This window comes from Thunnus maccoyii, chromosome 5 (assembly GCF_910596095.1).
Source record: "Thunnus maccoyii chromosome 5, fThuMac1.1, whole genome shotgun sequence".
Lineage (NCBI taxonomy): Eukaryota > Metazoa > Chordata > Actinopteri > Scombriformes > Scombridae > Thunnus > Thunnus maccoyii.
Genome location: NC_056537.1, coordinates 25459096 through 25469936, shown reverse-complemented (window position 1 = coordinate 25469936; position 10841 = coordinate 25459096). Strand labels below are relative to the sequence as shown.

Genomic DNA, 10841 nt, shown 5'->3' with positions numbered 1-10841 from the left:
GGAAAAACTGGGTGGGGGTGAAGTGAATGGAATTAGGGTTGAATGAGAGAAAGATCCTCAAACTATCATTATCCTCTTGGTCTTCTTCATTAAGAGGCATGTATAAATCCTTGTAGTATTGTATAAAAGGGTCCACGTCCTCATGAATCGTTGCGTGGTCCCTCTGAGTTAGTATTTCATTTTTTCTAATTAGAAATAGTGTCTCTCATTCATCCTGTGAAGCTAGGTGGAGACGGAGCAGGATGGACCTCTCAAGCTTTTCCTTTCATGAGACATGGTGCTAGCATAACTCCAAATATGGCACATAGAAGGTTGGGAGGGTATTTTTTTTAAAATCTTTGTCCAGTTTAAAGCTACGGGTCTTTTTGTAGTTTTGGCTATCAAATCAAGCCTGTGTCCTAGAAATTGTGTTTGTATACTTCTAAATGGTTTTGACTAACATATTTTGGAGGAAACTTCATTTCTCTGTGGAGTATGTTTACTGGCAGCATTTTTTGTCTTTGTCCACAAAACTTTGCCCACAAAGTTCAGCATTCTTGTACTACACACTAGTCATTGGGAAGTGGTCGGGGTGTTGCAGGACTTTGACCCTGGTGACTGGGATTTGCGTTGAGCATGTGGTTAGGTTTATGCTACAAAAATGCTTTGCTTAAGGAAAAGAAAATGGTTTTGGTTCAATATTGAAAAGGAAAATACGCCCTATGTCACGACTCAAGTCAGCATTGACTTTTTTAGTATTTAATCAAGACAACCATTTTTCCCCGACCATAGCCAAGTCTTTGAGTTGCCTAAACATGGTCAACATGCTTAAATTGGCAGGAGTGGATATTCAAATTTTCAGTATAAACAAGTTGACATCATGTTTCCTTCAAAACATATTTGCAAATTAACATCATTTTAGGAAACAGGGTTGATCATATGTATTGGTGACATAATGGCCGCGATGGGAACACAGCAACATCACTATGGGGCAAGAAACACAAGCAGTTAGATGATCAAACAAGTTACAAACAATGCAGTTTGTAAAAATATCTGGTTACATACGTTTAGCCAAATTATGTACAATAAACCACTTTATTTGGAGGTAATACTGAAAGTTAAACCTGTTGTCTGGGGAATAATTTGATTTTATTTAACTCTCAGAGGATAAGATAGATTCCATGTTATCTTTCTTTATTTATGCATCTGCCTGAGGCTTTTCTCCTCCAGTGCGTCTCATCCATTCTCTCTTTGTGATATATTTCACTGACACAATGTCCGCTGCCAGCTTTGCCCGGAGATTTAAGACCCCTGGTCTGACCAGAAGGCAATGTCCATGGTGGGTACAGCTCCCCATAAACACTGACCACTTGTTCATTTTCACCCTGTCCTCCAAGCTTCATGGCCATTTGGCAAGAACCTTGACAGAAAGACAGCCAAGGGCCTGGTCCCAGACCCTCAGTCCCACAGCCTCAGCCGCTCAGCCCTGATAGTATTGAGAGCTACACACGGACTGCCAGCTGATAAATGAGCTGACAAGCCTTCTCCCCGTTACTCATTTCCCTCCTGAGGCACGGAAAAGAGAAAAAATAGGAGCATTAGAAAGGAAGAAAGAGAGAAAGACGGAAAGAAAAAAAAAAAAAAGAATTGACTTTGCAGCGGGGCTATTTTTAGTAAGCCTGTAATATGCTCCATTAGTTTGAGAGGGTACAAGAGGGAGAAGAGGGCTGAGAGGGGTTAAGGAGGAGCACAGGTAGGAGAGAGGGAGTGAGTCAAAGATAAAGGGATGGAAGAGGTGAGGGCAGCATGAAAGAAAAGAAGCATGAACTTGATGAAGAAAGGTGAAAGAGAAAGATTCCAGAAAGGGGAAAAAGGGAGATGAAGATCACAATAGGCATATCACTGAAAAAGCAGCAACAGACAACCAAGCTCATGACAAGAGAATGCACTGTGCTTGCTTTACAGATGTTTCTTGAATGAAATGCTTCTCTCTGCTTTTCTACAATGACTCCATCTGAGCATCCATTGTGTTATTTTTCCTGCCTTGTTAAAGTTGAATTGTAATCTTGTGTACGTCTGCAGCGTGGTAAACAGATCTGACAAAAACGTTGTTAGGTCTGTTATCTTCCATGACAGGTAATTACAAAAGACATCCTCCACAATGGTTTGTAGATGGGTGTTTTTGTTGCTTTTTTTGCCAGTTCCCACTCTCATACTGTGCGTGATTTGAATGAAAAATCATTTGTTTCGTCAACAGAAAACTAATCTCTTTGACTGCTTTTAAGCAGCAGGAAGAATCTTGGTCAGAGGGATTGATATACCTTCTTTTCACCGATAAGGGTTTGTCAAGTGACTATACATAACTGATTTACTTCACTGAAATACAGAAGAACTTCTAGCTTTAAATAGAGGAGGAAAGCATGTGTGTTGATACCACAACACAGAAACTTATTGTTCACATCCTCCACAATCTGCCTGACACTTTTTTTGAGGGTTCTAGCCAGCCACGTTGGCTCTGTGTGGCCTGTGTGGATTTAGATTTCCTGGCAATCCAGCACTGCAGACACATTAGCAGTAAATAATGCAACATGTTCCTCATCCTGGAACTCTAGTGGGTCTTAAAATGGGAGTCTCCGTTGCCTAGGACTCAGTGACATGGGTGAAACAATCCTTTAAAAGGGCTTCTTTTTGAAATTGGGGAGAGGTCAGGATAAATTTACACTGGTATCGAGTGAACTTTAATGCTTCCTTAACATCTATCATACAGGCTTTTACAATACAACCCAGACAAAGTCTAGTTTCCTATTCATGGTGAGAGGAGAGAGCTTCAATCTGTTGACAGAAGTTCCCGTTCTTTGCCCTCTCCAACCACGCTTCATCACCATAAATCATTTCACAATTATTTGATTTGGGTGGTCAGAGGCAGGAGTTTGGACCAGCATATTTAGTGCCGATTCTACCACCCTGACCACAAATCTGCAGCTTGACTTTGATCACATATGTGTTTCAATAACTCATTGGATTCTTATTGTTTGACCACAGCAGTGTGTTTAGCTGTTAACAGAAAGCCAGTGGGATGAGGGCGAGGGAAAAGGGGAAAAAGCTGCTTACATTAGACATTCTCAGTTATAATCGGAGCACACAACGATGTGGTCTGCTACCCACAAAACCAATCCAGTGACCTGTCAAAGTGTCATAAGCTGAATCTACACAAACAACAAACAGCCTCATGCTCTAATGAACCTGAATGGAACAAACACATTTCTAGAAGCGTCTCTATCATCTCCGCAGGAAGCTTCAGGGCTCATTTTACAATAGAAGGAAAATGATTTTTTTTAAGGATTTTGGTAAGTATAAAATACATCAAGGTTTGCAAAAAATATATGGCCATGCAAATTCATATTGCATTTAAAACACCTAAAGCTGCATTAATCAATACGAATCTACAAAGAATTATCACACGACTGAAGTGTTTTAGCGTCTTTTGGCTGACAAGGTTGTTTAGTACACCAGGGCTAGACCCAAAAGCACGACTTGAACAACAGTTCCAAAAAACAAAGTCTGTTCATTGTAGGTTCGGAACACGGGTAGGCAATCAGCGAAGGCAACAAGGCCAAAAGGGCTACACAGAGGCAGAGTCAAAAAAGCAGATCGTGGGTCAAAAAACACTAGAGACTATAACAGAGAAAATAATGCAGGAACGCTTGCGACAAAGGGCTAAGACGAACTGGCACAGGGAGCAGGGATCACACAGACTAAATACACAAGAGGAGTGAGGGTAATGAGACGCAGGTGGAGGACATTAGGGGATGATGACGAGGACAAGGTCGGGAAACACACAAGGGCAGGAAGTGGATCTGAAATGAGAGGAGAGTTAGCAACCAAAATAAAACAGGAAATGCAGAACTAAATGGGAAAGAAAAAAAAAAAAACATAACCTAAAGACAGGATGAGTCCTGACATTGGCTCAATGTTTTGGTTTTGCTGCTTTTTGGCTCTTGGTTTGAGTGTGTTTTCAGTTTCATATAATTTTGTGTACTACACTGCCCCATCCTGGTCCTTTGACAGCAGCAGTAATAATGCAAGGGATTCCCTCAAGCGGCAACCTACAGGGCTGAAAAATGAAGCCAACGTGGAAGTGCCAAAAACTGCAGTTCCTCGAAAGGCCACTTGAGGCTGGCTCCAAAAGCAAGTCAATCCCCATAGACCCCCATGTTAAAATGTCCAACTCAGCAGAAATAAACATATTTACAGCCTGGTACAAAAAACAGTTTATGCCTCTATACTTCCCAGTTCATGACAACTGTACGGGGGGTGAATTTTTTTTTTCAACTCACCCATTTCAATTTGATTAAACTGTAAAGTTATGCATAATTAAGGACATGGCTGCTATGAGTGAAAGGTCGCTTGCTGCTAGGTGGCTTGTTTCAGCAACCAGGCTTCATTCAGCCTGTCTCAGCTCCACCTCTTTGCCATATCCATTTTGGACTAGCCGGGAGTTAGGCGGAGTCAGGCACTGCCAAGATGGCACGTCCGGAGCCACCCACTTTGAGATTCAGAACTGCTCTTCAGAAACCAATGGCTGACGTCATGATAGCTACGTCTATATTTTTTTTTACAGTCTATTGATTTCCCTCAGTGTTAATGAGGCATGGTGGAGAACAGTGTGACTGCTTCTCCTGCTGCTATTTATCTTCTAATGTTGTGGTTTTGGTTGCTCTTCGTCCATTGGGATTTTGTTATTAAATTTTAGATGCTGTAAGCAGAATATACAGCTGCTGTATTTTGTTTTGCTGCTAATTGAGTCTCAAGTTGATTTAAATCATTGCTAGAATAGCTGTAAGCTTGTATGTAACACTGCTTGCTTTCCACATGACTCAGCATTTTCTTACTCAAAAAGTTCAAGCCTTAGCCTACATGGTGTCAGTTTGATATTGGATTGATTCAGATTTTTCTCATTGCAAGGATGGTATACAGCCTGCAACTTTACCTTTGTAGAATGATGTCAAAATTAATCATACATGTTGCAAGGTAGTTAACAAGCTAAATGGACAAAAATGAGTTTCTCACAGTCAGCCATGTTGACTGTTTGCATTTGGCGTCATGAGTCATGGAATGCTTTGAGCTCAGAATTAAGAATTTTCAACATGGAAATTCACAACCTCTGATTTAATTGGAGTGCATCATTACAATCATCTGGTGAGCAAAAGCACAGCCCCAAATGAACACTAATGTTGCTGTTTGTCTGCTCGCAACTGTATGCTAACATGTTCACCATATCAACTTTTAAGGTAATAATGTATTGATAGCTTGTTCTGCTACACCCAAATTGAAGAAAAAATGTAATCCTGCTTTGATGTTTTTGGTAAAACAAAACCATCTAGACATTAACCATAACCCTGGTTTTCTTCTAGTACTTATGCAAAGTAATTTACAGTACACTACTGTACTTGTAATTACATTACTGTTGCCTATGGTACTTGGGAAAAATCCCCCTACCATATTTTTTTTTAGCCCTTTAAGAGGTTTTGTTGTTACACCGTTATAAATATATTACATCATGATTGTGCAACCCAATCACCAGAAGAAAATGTCGGCATTGAACGTTTCTGCAAATGACAGAAACGTTGAATATATACGTTTCAACACATGTAATACGTATCATATCGACATTTGTACAAACGTAGCATATTAACATTTCTACCCGTTGAATAATGATATGTTATGGTGTGACAACGCTGTGGGTAAGGTCTGGTTAGGTTTAGGCACAAAGACCACTTGGTTAGGGTTAGGGAAAGATCATGGTTTGGGTTAAAATAAAATAAAAAATAAAATAAAAACGGCTGATGTCTCAATAAGAACACCCAGTTTTCTCGCCAGCTAACCCGGCTGCAAATGTCCTGACGTCTCGCTAAAAACACCCACCCGCTTTTGTCGGTTGAAACGGGAAGCAGGCATTGCTGCCGAGAAACTTACTAACCACCCACCAACCCCTCCTCCTAATAGGAAAGATCAGCTCATATAGATCGCAAGTTAACTACATCACTTTAGAAATGTTGAGATGATACGTATTTTGAAAATGTTCATATGATACGTTTTGTTGAAATGTTAAAATAACATGTTTTGTTGCCATTTTGATATGATACGTTTTGTAGAAATGTTAATATGCTACATATTATACGTGTTGAAACGTAGATATTCAATGTTTCTGTGGTTTGCAGAAACATAAACTGCCAATGTTTTATTCTGGCGACCAGGCTGGATTGTGTTATTCTAATTAATATAGAATAACATTATGCACATGCAATTTTTCCATAGATTAACGCACATTATATAAAGATCATTATCAAGTGTAACCATGTCAATATTTTGAAATATGCTCCAGCCACTTTTCATCTATCATTACAGTCATTGCTGGTTTCAAAGAGTGTTTGACAGTTTGACTGACTTCATTTGTGGATATTACAACAGCATGTGTGGCAGTCAGATTACAGTGGCTAAACTGACATCTTGTTTATCCCTCTTATGTGTAACCATGGACTTTTATTTTAACCATAATCAACCCACATCTCAAATGAAGGCGTTTAAAGGAGGTGTAAAGAGTAGTTTAATCGTCTATCCAGCAGAAAAAGGATGGAAAATTCCTGTATGTCTGTCTCACTGAGTGAGTGGAACTTGTGAGGCTGTGCTGTCAAACTGAGGAGAGAAGGAAAGTAGAGTAAAAAAGTAAAAAGTAAAAAGTAATTCAGGATCCCAGGTAAGTAGGTTCTCCTGCAGGGTGTTTGTAAAAGCTGTTTGTACATCTCACCAGATGTTCTACTGTTCTGCTTAAAGGTGGGAAATAAAGAAAAAGTTTCTGTCTCTCCATCTGACTCCCTCTATGCTTTTCCCTCTATGTTCTCGCGTTTTTTTCTAAATGCTCAGTGCAGATTGCAAAAATGAAGATCAGTCCACCCATGAAACCTGCCCTGTGAAAGGTGTGCCATATTCTCATGTGGGTGCAGTGAATTATGTATTCCTCTCCAGAGGACTGTTGGAGTCTGACAAGCAGTAAGCCTTCGATGGTGGTGCAGATGGAATTGGCAACATGGTCAAAATGAGTTTAAATTGGACCTAGAGAATGACTGGCAGACACACAAACAGAGCATTGGAAAGACGGGGGTTGAATAGAGGTCTGGAAGAACGGCGGACTCTCGGATTGGCGTGGTGCAAAGCCAATTTAGAGCCAGCAAATTGAACAGCGGGTCACCACAGTCTGAATCAGCTCAATGAAAAAGTATATTTACAATGACTGGCTTAGAACAATGACCTTTCCACAGATTTTTCCATTAAGACATTTTGGTAGATATAAAGTACAGCAAGTAAAAACCCTGCCCTGAGCATAAAATACTTTTATTGATTGGATTTGAAATTCATTTGGAATCCAACATAAAACATATGATTGTTCTCCTTAACAACCCATTCTTTAGCAGTGACCTCAAATCTAGGACTGGAGCAAAACCCTCAAATGCGCAAATGCTGAATCAGAACCAGCCTCAGAATTGTGTTGTACTTAGAAGAATATAATTCCTTTCTCAATTTCCCTCACAGCCACAACAAGACCCATCATCAACCCATTCCTCTTCCCGTTAGCAGCACCTGGTAGCCAAGTGGAAACACATTGTGATTAAATCTGTCCTTTATCCTTTCTGTTTCCACTTTCATTGCCACTCTTGTGTCCTCTCTATGTATGTGTCTCCTACTCCTTGGTGCACTCTCCATTTGTTGTTTATTCAGACTGTCTTTTCTGTCTGGCACGCAGGATGAAATACTAATCCAGTGGTCTGGATCTCTGGTCCCATTCGCTTTTGTTAATGACAGTGCCATGTGTTACTTAGGGTGGCTGAGCAGAATAGGGACTGGGAATATGTTGTTTTTTCACCTCAGTCAATGACAGACAAGCTGTGTATCGCATCTCTCAGTGAGGGACGGCTTGTTTTTATACAGAAAATGTCTTTCTTTAAATGTGTACAGACTAAAGTTTCTATCCGATACACTCATACAGACATACCTGCATTTATACACATGCACATACAATATTGATGATATAGTATATGATCAATTTTGTCCTTTGTTGAGCTTGTACATGGCATTTCACAAATTTGTAATGAGCGGGAATACAAATGATCTTGGGCTGCCGGTTTATGGGCTGATTTTATTTCCTATGTGCTGGCTGGCTGCCTCTCTGCGGTTTGATCAAAGGTTATCTGAAGCATTGTCTAATTGGAACAATGGAAACGAAAGTGGTGTTGGAAATTTTTATAAACAACAAACAGTGGAAAATGAGACCATCTGCTTTGTATTTCCAGATGGCTTTTTGAAACACACATTTATAACTTGGACTCAGTTCATTGCAGATTCAAGTCTGCTGCTGATATCCATGAAATCCATATATATATAATAACACAGTTTTCTCTTTCTCACCACACTGAGATATTTCCACAAGTTTTAAAAGCAACAAAGTGAAAAGTATGTATACTGGGATGAGGAGGAATCCAGCAGTGGAGTTTGGTTTTTTTGATGCCATGACTGAAGTACTAGCCTAAAGCACAAAAATGATTTCCCCTACTGCAGGAAAGCAGGTTCAGTCTGCAGATAGAATCTTGCTTGACATTTTGAAATCTACTTCATTTACAGTATAGGTTATGCAACTCCATCCACAGTGCCTTACATTAATGTGCCCTCTAACATCAGTGCTAGAGGGACTCAAAGCACTGATAAGAGCTATAATCCAGAGCTGGGCAGCATGGACAGATTTGAATTTGCTCTTTTATGATGGCGCATTCAGAGTCTGCTGGAAAAAACTGCATTATTTATAACTGTTTGCCAGCCATGGATGAAATATTTTCTGTATCACAAGAAACTGCATGAATAAGTGCATAATTCTGGGAATGTCAAATGTGCCACCATAATGCCTCTACTTATACACATGACAACCAAGACGTAAATTAATTTTGGTGTAAATATAACATAGAACATATTGAGCATAAGGGTGAACAGCAGGGAATGAGATATTCTCCAGAAGTAGTTTAAGAAGTTAATAAGAAAAAACTACAAACATTTTACAGCCATCTTTCAAGTCAGGCCATGAGTGTTTCTTACTCAAAAGACTCATTCTGGGCAGAGTATCACTTTCAGCTCTAGTACAGTGAATCATATGGGTAGAAACTGAGGCATCATCTTGACTTTCCCTGTGGAGTGCTGAGCAGTTGGCTCAATAAAATTGAATCCAAAACCATTCAGTTTAGTCGTGTTTATGCATCTAGTTTGTCACAGTGTTGGACTTGCCTCTAGACTCGACTGTGGTGACATGGTTTTCCGTGCACTCCAACATCATGCAGCTGCTTGATAAATATAGCAGTCAGGGCTCCAATGGGTCACTGCAAGGGCAACTGCAGACAAGAAGCTGCAATGCCAAGCATCTCCCCCCTGCCTCTCCCTGCCTCTCCCTCTCTCCTCTGGTCTCCCCTGCCTCACTCTGCTTCCTCTAGTCTATTACTGTCTCCACCTGCCTCTTCTTCCCCTCCCCCTTCTCTTTTCTGTGGACCATTGATGTCTCTCTCTGCCTATCCCTGTTTCCACTCCCTCCCTCACATCCCGCTGGTACTTTTTGAGCACCAAAAGCCTGATGCCTGTCTTTGTTACTGTCTCTACAGCAATTCTGATGCAGTTTAAAATGCCACATTGGTAGCATTTAGAGTCAGGTAATCTTGTTTTTAGTCATGCTAGTAAAAATGCCTCAACGACTACTGGGTGGATTGCTATGATGTTACATCTGTCTCTGGAACATCATCTGCCACGCCCTCTACCTCTAATTCAATGCCTTCTTAACCTGCTACTACTCCCTGAGTGGCTCTCTCCCTCGTTCCCTGTGTGTGTGTGATTGTCTGCAGGTGTGCCAGAGTCAGAGCAGAGCCACACCAGCTGGACTTCATCTCAATAATCAAGACCTCTACAAATATTCAGGCCTGCCATTTCCATTCTGCCAGATTGTAGTTGCTGCTACCAGTTAGTGCTGCTAAGTTTTGAGCCTCTTTGATTCCTTGCAAATTGCAATTTTTGATTGAGCCTGTTTTCCTGACTCCTGTCTCCTCTTGTCTGCTCTGCCTTCAGCCCGTGTTTCCTGCCCCTTGTCTGGTCAAATCCTGCTGTTCTGCCTTTAGCCCTGCACCTTAGTCTCCCTGGATCTCACTCTGGACTTGCTTCCTCAGCCCCTTTCTACCCCTGCCCCAGCCTCAGCTCCTGGCTCTCAGTTACTAGCCCAAAATTCCCTAGCCTGCAGCTTCACTTTTCCATGCACCGTAGTAAACCTCTTTTACTCAATTCCAGTCTCCTCATTGTGTCTGCATCTGGGTTCACTTGTTCTGCAGTTCCTCCTAACATATGACATTTGGTACCAATATCCATAATGGCCAGAGGATGCATCCTCTGTTTCTGTGATCTCTTGACTTTTTTATCAAGTGCAACCAACAAGTAAAAGTTTTCATTTATCCAATGGATGGACATTCATGATTCCCAGACAAAGTATTGCTATAAATAAGGCTTTCCCTCAACTTTTTCTCTAGCGCCACTGTGAGGTTGATTTTTGTGGTTTTCAGTGAAATATCTCAACTGGATGGATCACCATTAAATTCGGTAGAGAATTTGAATCACCTGACTTGACTTTTAATCTAGAGTCATCATTTGGTCAAAATTTCAATTGCCTGATGTTTAGGTTTTAATACCTGCAAAACGAATGACATGCCTGTCAGCCTTTTTGTGTTGCCTATTACAAGATGTTAGTATGCTAAACAATGATGGTAAGCATGGTAAACATTGCACCT

The 10841-nt window shown here is 40.7% G+C and overlaps 1 long non-coding RNA gene across 1 annotated transcript; it reads left to right on the top strand.

Moving 5' to 3' along the window:
• The first annotated feature begins 9623 nt into the window (after positions 1-9623).
• Positions 9624-10513, top strand: LOC121897990. The gene is made up of 2 exons (XR_006096322.1): positions 9624-9722; positions 9912-10513. It is a non-coding gene; the product is annotated as an uncharacterized LOC121897990 (long non-coding RNA).
• Positions 10514-10841: the final 328 nt, after the last annotated feature.